The following is a 13,923-nucleotide window of genomic DNA, read 5'->3' as shown; positions in this document are numbered from 1 at the left end:
TATGGATTAAGGCTTTTAATGGCAATGGCCATTCTAAGCTGAATGTGCCTGCTCTCGTCAGATCGCAGAAGTTACACAGCTTAAGGCCTCGTTAGTACCAGTGTGGGAGACTGTCTGGGAATCCGTGGTGCGGTTGACTTTTTATTATGTCGTTTAGATTTTGTTTCACAATCGATTAAAAAGGACTATGGATTAAAGCATTTAATGTCAATGGCCATTCTAAGCTGAATGTGACTGCTCTCGTCAGATCGCAGAAGTTACACAGCTTAAGGCCTCGCTAGTACCAGTGTGGGAGACTGTCTGGGAATCCGTGGTGCGGTTGACTTTTTATTATGTTGTTTAGATTTTGTTTCACAATAGATTAAATAGGACTATGGATTAAAGCTTTTAACGTCAATGGCCATTCTAAGCTGAATGTGCCTGCTCTCGTCAGATCGCAGAAGTTACACATCTTAAGGCCTCGCTAGTACCAGTGTGGGAGACTGTCTGGGAATCCGTGGTGCGGTTGAATTTTTATTATGTCGTTTAGATTTTGTTTCACAATCGATTAAAAAGGACTATGGATTAAAGCATTTCATGTCAATGGCCATTCTAAGCTGAATGTCCCTGCTCTCGTCAGATCGCAGAAGTTACACAGCTTAAGGCCTCGCTAGTACCAGTGTGGGAGACTGTCTGGGAATCCGTGGTGCGGTTGACTTTTTATTATGTTATTTAGATTTTGTTTCACAATAGATTAAATAGGACTATGGATTAAGGCTTTTAATGGCAATGGACATTCTAAACTGAATGTGCCTGCTCTCGTCAGATCGCAGAAGTTACACAGCTTAAGGCCTCGTTAGTACCAGTGTGGGAGACTGTCTGGGAATCCGTGGTGCGGTTGACTTTTTATTATGTCGTTTAGATTTTGTTTCACAATCGATTAAAAAGTACTATGGATTAAAGCATTTAATGTCAATGGCAATTCTAAGCTGAATGTGCCTGCTCTCGTCAGATCGCAGAAGTTACACAGCTTAAGGCCTCGCTATTACCAGTGTGGGAGACTGTCTGGGAATCCGTGGTGCGGTTGACTTTTTATTATGTTGTTTAGATTTTGTTTCACAATAGATTAAATAGGACTATGGATTAAGGCTTTTAATGGCAATGGCCATTCTAAGCTGAATGTGCCTGCTCTCGTCAGATCGCAGAAGTTACACAGCTTAAGGCCTCGTTAGTACCAGTGTGGGAGACTGTCTGGGAATCCGTGGTGCGGTTGACTTTTTATTATGTCGTTTAGATTTTGTTTCACAATCGATTAAAAAGGACTATGGATTAAAGCATTTAATGTCAATGGCCATTCTAAGCTGAATGTGCCTGCTCTCGTTAGATCGCAGAAGTTACACAGCTTAACGCCTCGCTAGTACCAGTGTGGGAGACTGTCTGGGAATCCGTGGTGTGGTTGACTTTTTATTATGTCGTTTAGATTTTGTTTCACAATAGATTAAATAGGACTATGGATTAAAGCATTTAACGTCAATGGCCATTCTAAGCTGAATGTGCCTGCTCTCGTCAGATCGCAGAAGTTACACAGCTTAAGGCCTCGCTAGTACCAGTGTGGGAGACTGTCTGGGAATCCGTGGTGCGGTTGAATTTTTATTATGTCGTTTAGATTTTGTTTCACAATCGATTAAAAAGGACTATGGATTAAAGCATTTAATGTCAATGGCCATTCTAAGCTGAATGTGCCTGCTTTCGTCAGATCGCAGAAGTTACACAGCTTAAGGCCTCGCTAGTACCAGTGTGGGAGACTGTCTGGGAATCCGTGGTGCGGTTGACTTTTTATTATGTCGTTTAGATTTTGTTTCACAATAGATTAAATAGGACTATGGATTAAAGCATTTAACGTCAATGGCCATTCTAAGCTGAATGTGCCTGCTCTCGTCAGAACGCAGAAGTTACACAGCTTAAGGCCTCGCTAGTACCAGTGTGGTAGACTGTCTGGGAATCCGTGGTGCGGTTGAATTTTTATTATGTCGTTTAGATTTTGTTTCACAATCGATTAAAAAGGACTATGGATTAAAGCATTGAATGTCAATGGCCATTCTAAGCTGAATGTCCCTGCTCTCGTCAGATCGCAGAAGTTACACAGCTTAAGGCCTCGCTAGTACCAGTGTGGGAGACTGTCTGGGAATCCGTGGTGCGGTTGACTTTTTATTATGTCGTTTAGATTTTGTTTCACAATCGATTAAAAAGGACTATGGATTAAAGCATTTAATGTCAATGGCCATTCTAAGCTGGATGTGCCTGCTCTCGTCAGATCGCAGAAGTTACACAGCTTAGGGCCTCGCTAGTACCAGTGTGGGAGACTGTCTGGGAATCCGTGGTGCGGTTGACTTTTTATTATGTCGTTTAGATTTTGTTTCACAATCGATTAAAAAGGACTATGGATTAAAGCATTTAATGTCAATGGCCATTCTAAGCTGAATGTCCCTGCTCTCGTCAGATCGCAGAAGTTACACAGCTCAAGGCCTCGCTAGTACCAGTGTGGGAGACTGTCTGGGAATCCGTGGTGCGGTTGACTTTTTATTATGTCGTTTAGATTTTGTTTCACAATCGATTAAAAAGGACTATGGATTAAAGCATTTAATGTCAATGGCCATTCTATGCTGAATGTGCCTGCTTTTGTCAGATCGCAGAAGTTACACAGCTTAAGGCCTCGCTAGTACCAGTGTGGGAGACTGTCTGGGAATCCGTGGTGCGGTTGACTTTTTATTATGTCGTTTAGATTTTGTTTCACAATAGATTAAATAGGACTATGGATTAAAGCATTTAACGTCAATGGCCATTCTAAGCTGAATGTGCCTGCTCTCGTCAGAACGCAGAAGTTACACAGCTTAAGGCCTCGCTAGTACCAGTGTGGTAGACTGTCTGGGAATCCGTGGTGCGGTTGAATTTTTATTATGTCGTTTAGATTTTGTTTCACAATCGATTAAAAAGGACTATGGATTAAAGCATTGAATGTCAATGGCCATTCTAAGCTGAATGTCCCTGCTCTCGTCAGATCGCAGAAGTTACACAGCTTAAGGCCTCGCTAGTACCAGTGTGGGAGACTGTCTGGGAATCCGTGGTGCGGTTGACTTTTTATTATGTCGTTTAGATTTTGTTTCACAATCGATTAAAAAGGACTATGGATTAAAGCATTTAATGTCAATGGCCATTCTAAGCTGGATGTGCCTGCTCTCGTCAGATCGCAGAAGTTACACAGCTTAGGGCCTCGCTAGTACCAGTGTGGGAGACTGTCTGGGAATCCGTGGTGCGGTTGACTTTTTATTATGTCGTTTAGATTTTGTTTCACAATCGATTAAAAAGGACTATGGATTAAAGCATTTAATGTCAATGGCCATTCTAAGCTTAATGTGCCTGCTCTCGTCAGATCGCAGAAGTTACACAGCTTAAGGCCTCGCTAGTACCAGTGTGGGAGACTGTCTGGGAATCCGTGGTGCGGTTGACTTTTTATTATGTCGTTTAGATTTTGTTTCACAATCGATTAAAAAGGACTATGGATTAAAGCATTTAATGTCAATGGCTATTCTAAGCTGAAAGTCCCTGCTCTCGTCAGATCGCAGAAGTTACACAGCTTAAGGCCTCGCTAGTACCAGTGTGGGAGACTGTCTGGGAATCCGTGGTGCGGTTGACTTTTTATTATGTTGTTTAGATTTTGTTTCACAATAGATTAAATAGGACTATGGATTAAGGCTTTTAATGTCAATGGCCATTCTAAGCTGAATGTCCCTGCTCTCGTCAGATTGCAGCAGTTACACAGCTTAAGGCCTCGCTAGTACCAGTGTGGGAGACTGTCTGGGAATCCGTGGTGCGGTTGACTTTTTATTATGTCGTTTAGATTTTGTTTCAAAATCGATTAAAAAGGACTATGGATTAAAGCATTCAATGTCAATGGCCATTCTAAGCTGAATGTGCCTGCTCTCGTCAGATCGCAGAAGTTACACAGCTTAAGCCCTCGCTAGTACCAGTGTGGGAGACTGTCTGGGAATCCGTGTGGGGTTGACTTTTTATTATGTCGTTTAGATTTTGTTTCACAATCGATTAAAAAGGACTATGGATTAAAACATTTAATGTCAATGGCCATTCTAAGCTGGATGTGCCTGCTCTCGTTAGATCGCAGAAGTTACACAGCTTAACGCCTCGCTAGTACCAGTGTGGGAGACTGTCTGGGAATCCGTGGTGCGGTTGACTTTCTAATAAGGCGTTTAGATTTTGTTTCACAATCGATTAAAAAGGACTCTGGATTAAAGCATTTAATGTCAATGGCCATTCTAAGCTGAATGTCCCTGCTCTCGTTAGATCACAGAAGTTACACAGCTTAAGGCCTCGCTAGTACCAGTGTGGGAGACTGTCTGGGAATCCGTGGTGCGGTTGACTTTTTATTATGTCGTTTAGATTTTGTTTCACAATCGATTAAAAAGGACTATGGATTAAAGCATTTAATGTCAATGGCCATTCTAAGCTGAATGTGCCTGCTCTCGTCAGATCGCAGAAGTTACACAGCTTAAGGCCTCGCTAGTACCAGTGTGGGAGACTGTCTGGGAATCCGTGGTGCGGTTGACTTTTTATTATGTTGTTTAGATTTTGTTTCACAATAGATTAAATAGGAATATGGATTAAGGCTTTTAATGTCAATGGCCATTCTAAGCTGAATGTGCTTGCTCTCGTCAGATCGCAGAAGTTACACAGCTTAAGGCCTCGCTAGTACCAGTGTGGGAGACTGTCTGGGAATCCGTGGTGCGGTTGACTTTTTATTATGTCGTTTAGATTTTGTTTCACAATCGATTAAAAAGGACTATGGATTAAAACATTTGATGTCAATGGCCATTCTAAGCTGAATGTGCCTGCTCTCGTTAGATTGCAGAAGTTACGCAGCTTAACGCCTCGCTAGTACCAGTGTGGGAGACTGCCTGGGAATCCGTGGTGCGGTTGACTTTTTATGATGTCGTTTAGATTTTGTTTCACAATAGATTAAATAGGACTATGGATTAAAGCATTTAACGTCAATGGCCATTCTAAGCTGAATGTGCCTGCTCTCGGCAGATCGCAGAAGTTACACAGCTTAAGGCCTCGCTAGTACCAGTGTGGGAGACTGTCTGGGAATCCGTGGTGCGGTTGACTTTTTATTATGTCGTTTAGATTTTGTTTCACAATCGATTAAAAAGGACTATGGATTAAAGCATTTAATGTCAATGGCCATTCTAAGCTGAATGTGCCTGCTCTCGTCAGATCGCAGAAGTTACACAGCTTAAGGCCTCGCTAGTACCAGTGTGGGAGACTGTCTGGGAATCCGTGGTGAGGTTGACTTTTTATTATGTCGTTTAGATTTTGTTTCACAATAGATTAAATAGGACTATGGATTAAAGCATTTAATGTCAATGGCCATTCTAAGCTGAATGTGCCTGCTCTCGTCAGAACGCAGAAGTTACACAGCTTAAGGCCTCGCTAGTACCAGTGTGGGCGACTGTCTGGGAATCCGTGGTGCGGTTGAATTTTTATTATGTCGTTTAGATTTTGTTTCACAATCGATTAAAAAGGACTATGGATTAAAGCATTCAATGTCAATGGCCATTCTAAGCTGGATGTGCCTGCTCTCGTCAGATCGCAGAAGTTACACAGCTTAAGGCCTCGCTAGTACCAGTGTGGGAGACTGTCTGGGAATCCGTGGTGCGGTTGACTTTTTATTATGTTGTTTAGATTTTGTTTCACAATAGATTAAATAGGACTATGGATTAAGGCTTTTGATGTCAATGGCCATTCTAAGCTGAATGTGCCTGCTCTCGTTAGATCGCAGAAGTTACGCAGCTTAACGCCTCGCTAGTACCAGTGTGGGAGACTGTCTGGGAGTCCGTGGTGCGGTTGACTTTTTATTATGTCGTTTAGATTTTGTTTCACAATAGATTAAATAGGACTATGTATTAAAGCATTTAACGTCAATGGCCATTCTAAGCTGAATGTGCCTGCTCTCGTCAGATCGCAGAAGTTACACAGCTTAAGGCCTCGCTAGTACCAGTGTGGGAGACTGTCTGGGAATCCGTGGTGTGGTTGAATTTTTATTATGTCGTTTAGATTTTGTTTCACAATCGATTAAAAAGGACTATGGATTAAAGCATTTAATGTCAATGGCCATTCTAAGCGGAATGTCCCTGCTCTCGTCAGATCGCAGAAGTTACACAGCTTAAGGCCTCGCTAGTACCAGTATGGGAGACTGTCTGGGAATCCGTGGTGCGGTTGACTTTTTATTATGTTGTTTAGATTTTGTTTCACAATAGATTAAATAGGACTATGGATTAAGGCTTTTAATGTCAATGGCCATTCTAAGCTGAATGTGCCTGCTCTTGTCAGATCGCAGAAGTTACACAGCTTAAGGCCTCGCTAGTACCAGTGTGGGAGACTGTCTGGGAATCCGTGGTGCGGTTGACTTTTTATTATGTCGTTTAGATTTTGTTTCACAATAGATTAAATAGGATTTTGGATTAAAGCATTTAACGTCAATGGCCATTCTAAGCTGAATGTGCCTGCTCTCGTCAGATCGCAGAAGTTACACAGCTTAAATCCTCGCTAGTACCAGTGTGGGAGACTGTCTGGGAATCCGTGGTGCGGTTGACTTTTTATTATGTCGTTTAGATTTTGTTTCACAATAGATTAAATAGGACTATGGATTAAAGCATTTAACGTCAATGGCCATTCTAAGCTGAATGTGCCTGCTCTCGTCAGAACGCAGAAGTTACATAGCTTAAGGCCTCGCTAGTACCAGTGTGGGAAACTGTCTGGGAATCCGTGGTGCGGTTGACTTTTTATTATGTCGTTTAGATTTTGTTTCACAATCGATTAAAAAGGACTATGGATTAAAGCATTTAATGTCAATGGCCATTCTAAGCTGAATGTCCCTGCTCTCGTCAGATCGCAGAAGTTACACAGCTTAAGGCCTCGCTAGTACCAGTGTGGGAGACTCTCTGGGAATCCGTGGTGCGGTTGACTTTTTATTATGTTGTTTAGATTTTGTTTCACAATAGATTAAATAGGACTATGGATTAAGGCTTTTAAAGTCATTCGCCATTCTAAGCTGAATGTGCCTGCTCTCGTCAGATCGCAGAAGTTACACAGCTTAAGGCCTCGCTAGTACCAGTGTGGGAGACTGTCTGGGAATCAGTGGTGCGGTTGCCTTTTTATTATGTTGTTTAGATTTTGTTTCACAATCGATTAAAAAGGACTATGGATTAAAGCATTTAATGTCAATGGCCATTCTAAGCTGAATGTCTCTGCTCTCGTCAGATCGCAGAAGTTACACAGCTTAAGGCCTCGCTAGTACCAGTGTGGGAGACTGTCTGGGAATCTGTGGTGCGGTTGACTTTTTATTATGTCGTTTAGATTTTGTTTCACAATCGATTAAAAAGGACTATGGATTAAAGCATTTAATGTCAATGGCCATTCTGAGCTGAATGTGCCTGCTCTCGTCAGATCGCAGAAGTTACACAGCATAAGGCCTTGCTAGTACCAGTGTGGGAGACTGTCTGGGAATCCGTGGTGCGGTTGACTTTTTATTATGTCGTTTAGATTTTGTTTCACAATCGATTAAAAAGGACTATGGATTAAAGCATTTAATGTCAATGGCCATTCTAGGCTGAATGTACCTGCTTTCGTCAGATCGCGGAAGTTACACAGCTTAAGGCCTCGCTAGTACCAGTGTGGGAGACTGTCTGGGAATCCGTGGTGCGGTTGACTTTTTATTATGTCGTTTAGATTTTGTTTCACAATAGATTAAATAGGACTATGGATTAAAGCATTTAACGTCAATGGCTATTCTAAGCTGAATGTGCCTGCTCTCGTCAGAATGCAGAAGTTACACAGCTTAAGGCCTCGCTAGTACCAGTGTGGGAGACTGTCTGGGAATCCGTGGAACAGTTGGCTTTTTATTATGTTGTTTAGATTTTGTTTCACAATAGATTAAATAGGACTATGAATTAAGGCTTTTAATGTTAATGGCCATTCTAAGCTGAATGTGCCTGCTCTCGTCAGATTGCAGAAGTTACACAGCTTAAGGCCTTGCTAGTACTAGTGTGGGAGACTGTCTGGGAATCCGTGGTGCGGTTGACTTTTTATTATGTCTTTTAGATTTTGTTTCACAATCGATTAAAAAGGACTATGGATTAAATCATTTACTGTCAATGGCCATTCTAAGCTGAATGTGCCTGCTCTCGTCAGATCGCAGAAGTTACACAGCTTAAGGCCTCGCTAGTACCAGTGTGGGAGACTGTCTGGGAATCCGTGGTGCGGTTGCATTTTTATTATGTCGTTTCGATTTTGTTTCACAATCGATTAAAAAGGACTATGGATTAAAGCATTTAATGTCAATGGCCATTCTAAGCTGAATGTCCCTGCTCTCGTCAGATCGCAGAAGTTACACAGCTTAAGGCCTCGCTAGTACCAGTGTGGGAGACTGTCTGGGAATCCGTGGTGCGGTTGAATTTTTATTATGTCGTTTAGATTTTGTTTCACAATCGATTAAAAAGGACTATGGATTAAAGCATTTAGTGTCAATGGCCATTCTAAGCTGAATGTGCCTGCTCTCGTCAGATCGCAGAAGTTACACAGCTTAAAGGGGTTTTCCAATACTTTTTTTTATTTTTTAAATCAATGCAATGTTCCTCTATTAAGATATTAGTGCACTCTGTCTAGCTTTTTCTTGATAATAAATGGTTTTAGTAACATTACTCCCTATTGTTTACCTGGAGAGGTTTGTTTTGCTCAGTAAGTTCATTCCTCTTCTCTTCCTGTGTTTCTCCTCCCTGCATGCACTGCTCTAGTCCCAGCATGCAATGTGCATGCAGCAGTGCACTTGCTCCGCCTACTACACCCAGCTCTACTAACTTCTGCAATCCCAGTCTTCATTTTGGTGCTCTCATTCTATTACTGCTAGCACAAGCTGAAATCACTGGATATCTGCGTTTTTAAACAACACTGACCCTATATGATGATACGTAAAGTTTGGTCTTTATAATTATACGTTTTCTAAATGTATATTAACTGTTTATACAGTCTTAGTTTTAAATACTGTATTTTATATATATATATATATATATATATATATATATATATATATAAAATAAAAAAAATTGAATTCTAACATGTGAATTGGGATAAAAGGAGCAATACCTGTGGATCGCCGCTGCATCCTGTGTCGGAGATTCACAGTGAGCAAGAAAAAACTAAAGGGAAGCAGCGCTCCTAACTAGCCATCGATGAAAAATAATTCCCCTTCATGTAACTCTGCTACCTGTCAACTGAAAAGTCATCCACCACAGGGAAAAATGTTAGTCCATCATGTCTGATTCCCAGGTGTTTCTTTGCGGTACTCCTCTGTGTGGAAACATTTTTCACTCTGGCAGCTGATTTTTCCATTGACAGGTAGCAGAGTTACACAACAGGAAAACAAATTCCCCATCATGTAACTCTGCTACCTGTGAACTGAAAAGTCATCGGCTGTTTGAAGGGGGTGCACCGCTCGTATAAGCGCTGCTTCCCCTTACTTCATCACACTGTGAATCGCTAACTAGTTCGTATAGAAGCGAAGTATTGCCTAATTATTTTTTTTGGGCTTCCAGTTCAGTTCTGAAGTGGCTTTGAGGGGCCTATATATTAGACACCCCTATGAAACACGACATTTTAGAAACTAGACCCCTCAAAGTATTCACAACAGCATTTAGAAAGTTTATGCACAAAATGTTTTACCAGAGAAACGCAACTCAATACTTATTGTCCAGATTCTGCAGTAGAAATATCCCACATGTGGCCCTCGGGCGGTAATGGACTGAAGCACCGGCCTCAGAAGCAAAGGCGCACCTAGTGGATTTTGAGGCCGCCTTTTTATTAGGCACCATGTCCGGTTTGAATAGGTCTTGTGGTACCAAAATAGTGGAAACCCCCAAAAGGTGATCCCATTTTGGAAACTAGACCACTTGAGGAATACATTGTAGTTTTCTTGGGGTGCATGCAGCTTTTTGATCAGTTTTTATTCTATTTTTAAGTGGCGCGGTGACTAAAAAACAGCAATTCTATTGTTTTTTAATTCTATTTTTGTTACAGCGTTCACCGTGCGCTATAAATGACATATTCACTTTATTCTATGGGGCGATACGATTAGGGCTCATTTACACGAGCGTATTATACGTTTTTGCAACGCGCGTCGCAGGGACCTATGTTACTCTATGGGGCCGTGCAGACAGGTACGTGATTTTCACGCAGCGTATGTCCGCTGCGTGAAACGCACGACGTCCTATATTTGTGCGCTGTTCGAGCATCACGCACCCATTGAAGTCAATGGGTGTGTGAAAACCACGCATGTCGCACGGAAGCAATTCCGTGGGACGCGCGTGATTCACGCAACAGCACTGTAAAGGATGAATGAAAACAGAAAAGCACCACGTTCTTTTCTGTTTACAAACATCCAAACGGAGTGTCATAATGATGGCGGCTGCGCGAAAAGCACGCAGCCGCGCATCATAAAGGGCTGACACACGGAGCTGTTAAGTGCTTTTTGCGCACGCAAAACGCCGCGCTTTTTGCTTGCACAAAACGCACACGCTCGTGTAAACTCGGCCTTACGGTGACACCAGATGTTTATAGTTTTTTTATGTCTTATGGCGTTTGCACAATAAAATACGTTTTGTAAAAAATCATTCACTTTTTGTTACCTTATTCTAAGAGCCAGAACTTTATAATTTTTCCATCAATAAAGCCGTGCGAGGACTTATTTTTTGCGTAACGAACTGTAGTTTCGATCAGGACCATTTTTCGGTAAATGCAACTTTTTGATCTATTTTTAATACATTTTTTGGGAGGTGAAGTGACCAAACAATTGTGATTTTGGTACGGTATATTATTATTTTCTTTTACGGCGTTCACCGCGCGGGATAAATAACGAAATAATTTTGTAGTTCAGGCCGTTACGGACGCGGCGATACTAATTATGTATCGTTTATTTATATATTTTTATTAATAAAAAAGGACTGATAAGGGAAAAAAAGGGGGATTTTTTTAACTTTTAATTTCTTATTTTTACACATCTTTTTTAACTTTTTTTTTTACTTTATTACTTTGTCCAACTAGGGGACTTGAGGGCAGGAGGCCCTGATCGCTATTCTAATACACTGCACTACATCCGTAGTGCAGTGTATTAGAACTGTCAGCTATTCACTGACAGCAAGCATAGTGGGTCCTGACTTTGTCAGGACCCACTAGGCTTCCGTCGATGGCATAGCCGGACGCCTTTGTTTGGTGTCCGGTTGCCATAGTAACCATCGCCGGCCGCTATCGTGTAGCAGGCCGGCGATGGTAACTTAACCCCTAAAAACCCGCGATCTCTATAGAACGCGGCTTTTAAGGGGTTAGACAGCGGGGACACAGCGATCGGTCCCCGCTGTAGGAGCTGCGGCAGCTGCTGTACGAGACAGCAGCTGTCACAGCTCCTGCACCTGTCGGGAAGACGGCCGAAACGGCCGTTATTCCTGCAACTTCTTATACACACCGCTACACACCTTCAACCTTGCGCATGCGCAGTGTAATATACACGGCCGCTGAAGACGCAGCCACATAATTTCACAGAGCATGCGCGGTGGAGTGTGTTCACCACGCATGCTCTAATTCAATAAAGAAGCACGTGGTACGGTTACGTCATTTTTGACGTAACCGTACAGTGTGAAAGCCGGAAACCGGAAGCAAGGCAGAAGACCAAATGGACGGGTCTGCACAGGAAGTGCAGATTTTGCATTGCTAAGGGGACGGCGACGGAGGAGGATATACGACGCTACAGCCATCTGATGAAACGTAAGTACATTGGAAAGTTATATCTTTTTCATTATTTTATTTAAATAAATGTAATTTTTTAGTTCCGGAATACCCCTTTAAGGCCTCGCTAGTACCAGTGTGGGAGACTGTCTGGGAATCCGTGGTGCAGTTGACTTTTTATTATGTCGTTTAGATTTTGTTTCACAATCGATTAAAAAGGACTATGGATTAAAGCATTTAATGTCAATGGCCATTCTAGGCTGAATGTACCTGCTTTCGTCAGATCGCAGAAGTTACACAGCTTAAGGCCTCGCTAGTACCAGTGTGGGAGACTGTCTGGGAATCCGTGGTGCGGTTGACTTTTTATTATGTCGTTTAGATTTTGTTTCACAATAGATTAAATAGGACTATGGATTAAGGCTTTTAATGTCAATGGCCATTCTAAGCTGAATGTGCCTGCTCTCGTCAGATCGCAGAAGTTACACAGCTTAAGGCCTCGCTAGTACCAGTGTGGGAGACTGTCTGGGAATCCGTGGTGCGGTTGACTTTTTATTATGTCGTTTAGATTTTGTTTCACAATCGATTAAAAAGGACTATGGATTAAAGCATTTAATGTCAATGGCCATTCTAAGCTGAATGTGCCTGCTCTCGGTAGATCGCAGAAGTTACACAGCTTAACGCCTCGCTAGTACCAGTGTGGGAGACTGTCTGGGAATCCGTGGTGCGGTTGACTTTTTATTATGTCGTTTAGATTTTGTTTCACAATAGATTAAATAGGACTATGGATTAAAGCATTTAATGTCAATGGCCATTCTAAGCTGAATGTCCCTGCTCTCGTCAGATCGCAGAAGTTACGCAGCTTAAGGCCTCGCTAGTACCAGTGTGGGAGACTGTCTGGGAATCCGTGGTGCGGTTGGCTTTTTATTATGTTGTTTAGATTTTGTTTCACAATCGATTAAAAAGGACTATGGATTAAAGCATTTAATGTCAATGGCCATTCTAAGCTGAATGTGCCTGCTCTCGTCAGATCGCAGAAGTTACACAGCTTAAGGCCTCGCTAGTACCAGTGTGGGAGACTGTCTGGGAATCCGTGGTGCGGTTGACTTTTTATTATGTCGTTTAGATTTTGTTTCACAATCGATTAAAAAGGACTATGGATTAAAGCATTTAATGTCAATGGCCATTCTAAGCTGAATGTGCCTGCTCTCGTCAGATCGCAGAAGTTACACAGCTTAAGGCCTCGCTAGTACCAGTGTGGGAGACTGTCTGGGAATCCGTGGTGCGGTTGACTTTTTATTATGTCGTTTAGATTTTGTTTCACAATAGATTAAATAGGACTATGGATTAAAGCATTTAACGTCAATGGCCATTCTAAGCTGAATGTGCCTGCTCCCGTCAGAACGCAGAAGTTACACAGCTTAAGGCCTCGCTAGTGCCAGTGTGGGAGACTGTCTGGGAATCCGTGGTGCGGTTGAATTTTTATTATGTCGTTTAGATTTTGTTTCACAATCGATTTAAAAGGACTATGGATTAAAGCATTTAATGTCAATGGCCATTCTAAGCTGAATGTCCCTGCTCTCGTCAGATCGCAGAAGTTACACAGCTTAAGGCCTCGCTAGTACCAGTGTGGGAGACTGTCTGGGAATCCGTGGTGCGGTTGACTTTTTATTATGTCGTTTAGATTTTGTTTCACAATAGATTAAATAGGACTATGGATTAAAGCATTTAACGTCAATGGCCATTCTAAGCTGAATGTGCCTGCTCTCGTCAGATCGTAGAAGTTACACAGCTTAAGGCCTCGCTAGTACCAGTGTGGGAGACTGTCTGGGAATCAGTGGTGCGGTTGAATTTTTATTATGTCGTTTAGATTTTGTTTCACAATCGATTAAAAAGGACTATGGATTAAAGCATTTAACGTCAATGGCCATTCTAAGCTGAATGTCCCTGCTCTCGTCAGATCGCAGAAGTTACACAGCTTAAGGCCTCGCTAGTACCAGTGTGGGAGACTGTCTGGGAATCCGTGGTGCGGTTGACTTTTTATTATGTCGTTTAGATTTTGTTTCACAATCGATTAAAAAGGACTATGGATTAAAGCAT

The 13,923-nt window shown here is 42.1% G+C and overlaps 54 pseudogenes; all 54 read left to right on the top strand.

The window, feature by feature from the left end:
- The first annotated feature begins 20 nt into the window (after positions 1-20).
- LOC142735486 (5S ribosomal RNA) lies at positions 21-139 on the top strand (annotated as a pseudogene).
- A 67-nt stretch (positions 140-206) lies between these two features.
- Positions 207-325, top strand: LOC142737287 (5S ribosomal RNA; annotated as a pseudogene).
- A 67-nt stretch (positions 326-392) lies between these two features.
- On the top strand, positions 393-511 carry LOC142683486 (5S ribosomal RNA; annotated as a pseudogene).
- Positions 512-578: 67 nt separating this feature from the next.
- On the top strand, positions 579-697 carry LOC142725732 (5S ribosomal RNA; annotated as a pseudogene).
- Positions 698-764: 67 nt separating this feature from the next.
- On the top strand, positions 765-883 carry LOC142703916 (5S ribosomal RNA; annotated as a pseudogene).
- A 67-nt stretch (positions 884-950) lies between these two features.
- LOC142676685 (5S ribosomal RNA) lies at positions 951-1,069 on the top strand (annotated as a pseudogene).
- Positions 1,070-1,136: 67 nt separating this feature from the next.
- LOC142735485 (5S ribosomal RNA) lies at positions 1,137-1,255 on the top strand (annotated as a pseudogene).
- Positions 1,256-1,322: 67 nt separating this feature from the next.
- LOC142698852 (5S ribosomal RNA) lies at positions 1,323-1,441 on the top strand (annotated as a pseudogene).
- A 67-nt stretch (positions 1,442-1,508) lies between these two features.
- On the top strand, positions 1,509-1,627 carry LOC142736502 (5S ribosomal RNA; annotated as a pseudogene).
- Positions 1,628-1,694: 67 nt separating this feature from the next.
- Positions 1,695-1,813, top strand: LOC142735906 (5S ribosomal RNA; annotated as a pseudogene).
- Positions 1,814-1,880: 67 nt separating this feature from the next.
- On the top strand, positions 1,881-1,999 carry LOC142738430 (5S ribosomal RNA; annotated as a pseudogene).
- A 67-nt stretch (positions 2,000-2,066) lies between these two features.
- LOC142725721 (5S ribosomal RNA) lies at positions 2,067-2,185 on the top strand (annotated as a pseudogene).
- A 67-nt stretch (positions 2,186-2,252) lies between these two features.
- LOC142725427 (5S ribosomal RNA) lies at positions 2,253-2,371 on the top strand (annotated as a pseudogene).
- Positions 2,372-2,438: 67 nt separating this feature from the next.
- Positions 2,439-2,557, top strand: LOC142732754 (5S ribosomal RNA; annotated as a pseudogene).
- A 67-nt stretch (positions 2,558-2,624) lies between these two features.
- On the top strand, positions 2,625-2,743 carry LOC142703115 (5S ribosomal RNA; annotated as a pseudogene).
- A 67-nt stretch (positions 2,744-2,810) lies between these two features.
- On the top strand, positions 2,811-2,929 carry LOC142738429 (5S ribosomal RNA; annotated as a pseudogene).
- A 67-nt stretch (positions 2,930-2,996) lies between these two features.
- LOC142725699 (5S ribosomal RNA) lies at positions 2,997-3,115 on the top strand (annotated as a pseudogene).
- A 67-nt stretch (positions 3,116-3,182) lies between these two features.
- On the top strand, positions 3,183-3,301 carry LOC142725416 (5S ribosomal RNA; annotated as a pseudogene).
- A 67-nt stretch (positions 3,302-3,368) lies between these two features.
- Positions 3,369-3,487, top strand: LOC142732400 (5S ribosomal RNA; annotated as a pseudogene).
- A 67-nt stretch (positions 3,488-3,554) lies between these two features.
- Positions 3,555-3,673, top strand: LOC142731991 (5S ribosomal RNA; annotated as a pseudogene).
- Positions 3,674-3,740: 67 nt separating this feature from the next.
- Positions 3,741-3,859, top strand: LOC142672499 (5S ribosomal RNA; annotated as a pseudogene).
- A 252-nt stretch (positions 3,860-4,111) lies between these two features.
- On the top strand, positions 4,112-4,230 carry LOC142682014 (5S ribosomal RNA; annotated as a pseudogene).
- A 67-nt stretch (positions 4,231-4,297) lies between these two features.
- On the top strand, positions 4,298-4,416 carry LOC142669405 (5S ribosomal RNA; annotated as a pseudogene).
- Positions 4,417-4,483: 67 nt separating this feature from the next.
- On the top strand, positions 4,484-4,602 carry LOC142738519 (5S ribosomal RNA; annotated as a pseudogene).
- A 67-nt stretch (positions 4,603-4,669) lies between these two features.
- LOC142734021 (5S ribosomal RNA) lies at positions 4,670-4,788 on the top strand (annotated as a pseudogene).
- A 67-nt stretch (positions 4,789-4,855) lies between these two features.
- Positions 4,856-4,974, top strand: LOC142688437 (5S ribosomal RNA; annotated as a pseudogene).
- Positions 4,975-5,041: 67 nt separating this feature from the next.
- LOC142737762 (5S ribosomal RNA) lies at positions 5,042-5,160 on the top strand (annotated as a pseudogene).
- A 67-nt stretch (positions 5,161-5,227) lies between these two features.
- On the top strand, positions 5,228-5,346 carry LOC142737558 (5S ribosomal RNA; annotated as a pseudogene).
- A 67-nt stretch (positions 5,347-5,413) lies between these two features.
- On the top strand, positions 5,414-5,532 carry LOC142735882 (5S ribosomal RNA; annotated as a pseudogene).
- A 67-nt stretch (positions 5,533-5,599) lies between these two features.
- On the top strand, positions 5,600-5,718 carry LOC142715526 (5S ribosomal RNA; annotated as a pseudogene).
- A 67-nt stretch (positions 5,719-5,785) lies between these two features.
- On the top strand, positions 5,786-5,904 carry LOC142679342 (5S ribosomal RNA; annotated as a pseudogene).
- Positions 5,905-5,971: 67 nt separating this feature from the next.
- On the top strand, positions 5,972-6,090 carry LOC142666428 (5S ribosomal RNA; annotated as a pseudogene).
- A 67-nt stretch (positions 6,091-6,157) lies between these two features.
- LOC142737651 (5S ribosomal RNA) lies at positions 6,158-6,276 on the top strand (annotated as a pseudogene).
- A 67-nt stretch (positions 6,277-6,343) lies between these two features.
- Positions 6,344-6,462, top strand: LOC142737154 (5S ribosomal RNA; annotated as a pseudogene).
- Positions 6,463-6,529: 67 nt separating this feature from the next.
- LOC142692993 (5S ribosomal RNA) lies at positions 6,530-6,648 on the top strand (annotated as a pseudogene).
- A 67-nt stretch (positions 6,649-6,715) lies between these two features.
- On the top strand, positions 6,716-6,834 carry LOC142736398 (5S ribosomal RNA; annotated as a pseudogene).
- Positions 6,835-6,901: 67 nt separating this feature from the next.
- Positions 6,902-7,020, top strand: LOC142728677 (5S ribosomal RNA; annotated as a pseudogene).
- A 67-nt stretch (positions 7,021-7,087) lies between these two features.
- Positions 7,088-7,206, top strand: LOC142666283 (5S ribosomal RNA; annotated as a pseudogene).
- A 67-nt stretch (positions 7,207-7,273) lies between these two features.
- On the top strand, positions 7,274-7,392 carry LOC142670644 (5S ribosomal RNA; annotated as a pseudogene).
- Positions 7,393-7,459: 67 nt separating this feature from the next.
- Positions 7,460-7,578, top strand: LOC142672930 (5S ribosomal RNA; annotated as a pseudogene).
- A 67-nt stretch (positions 7,579-7,645) lies between these two features.
- LOC142737746 (5S ribosomal RNA) lies at positions 7,646-7,764 on the top strand (annotated as a pseudogene).
- A 67-nt stretch (positions 7,765-7,831) lies between these two features.
- LOC142710060 (5S ribosomal RNA) lies at positions 7,832-7,950 on the top strand (annotated as a pseudogene).
- Positions 7,951-8,017: 67 nt separating this feature from the next.
- On the top strand, positions 8,018-8,136 carry LOC142672897 (5S ribosomal RNA; annotated as a pseudogene).
- Positions 8,137-8,203: 67 nt separating this feature from the next.
- Positions 8,204-8,322, top strand: LOC142669173 (5S ribosomal RNA; annotated as a pseudogene).
- Positions 8,323-8,389: 67 nt separating this feature from the next.
- Positions 8,390-8,508, top strand: LOC142737940 (5S ribosomal RNA; annotated as a pseudogene).
- Positions 8,509-12,068: 3,560 nt separating this feature from the next.
- Positions 12,069-12,187, top strand: LOC142735752 (5S ribosomal RNA; annotated as a pseudogene).
- A 67-nt stretch (positions 12,188-12,254) lies between these two features.
- Positions 12,255-12,373, top strand: LOC142738507 (5S ribosomal RNA; annotated as a pseudogene).
- Positions 12,374-12,626: 253 nt separating this feature from the next.
- Positions 12,627-12,745, top strand: LOC142719979 (5S ribosomal RNA; annotated as a pseudogene).
- Positions 12,746-12,812: 67 nt separating this feature from the next.
- LOC142738495 (5S ribosomal RNA) lies at positions 12,813-12,931 on the top strand (annotated as a pseudogene).
- A 67-nt stretch (positions 12,932-12,998) lies between these two features.
- LOC142738483 (5S ribosomal RNA) lies at positions 12,999-13,117 on the top strand (annotated as a pseudogene).
- A 67-nt stretch (positions 13,118-13,184) lies between these two features.
- On the top strand, positions 13,185-13,303 carry LOC142738129 (5S ribosomal RNA; annotated as a pseudogene).
- Positions 13,304-13,370: 67 nt separating this feature from the next.
- Positions 13,371-13,489, top strand: LOC142725688 (5S ribosomal RNA; annotated as a pseudogene).
- Positions 13,490-13,556: 67 nt separating this feature from the next.
- Positions 13,557-13,675, top strand: LOC142700520 (5S ribosomal RNA; annotated as a pseudogene).
- A 67-nt stretch (positions 13,676-13,742) lies between these two features.
- On the top strand, positions 13,743-13,861 carry LOC142725677 (5S ribosomal RNA; annotated as a pseudogene).
- Positions 13,862-13,923: the final 62 nt, after the last annotated feature.

The sequence above is a fragment of the Rhinoderma darwinii genome, chromosome 1, assembly GCF_050947455.1.
Source record: "Rhinoderma darwinii isolate aRhiDar2 chromosome 1, aRhiDar2.hap1, whole genome shotgun sequence".
NCBI lineage: Eukaryota > Metazoa > Chordata > Amphibia > Anura > Rhinodermatidae > Rhinoderma > Rhinoderma darwinii.
Note: the sequence above shows the minus strand (reverse complement) of the source record. Positions and strands in the feature narration are given on the sequence as shown.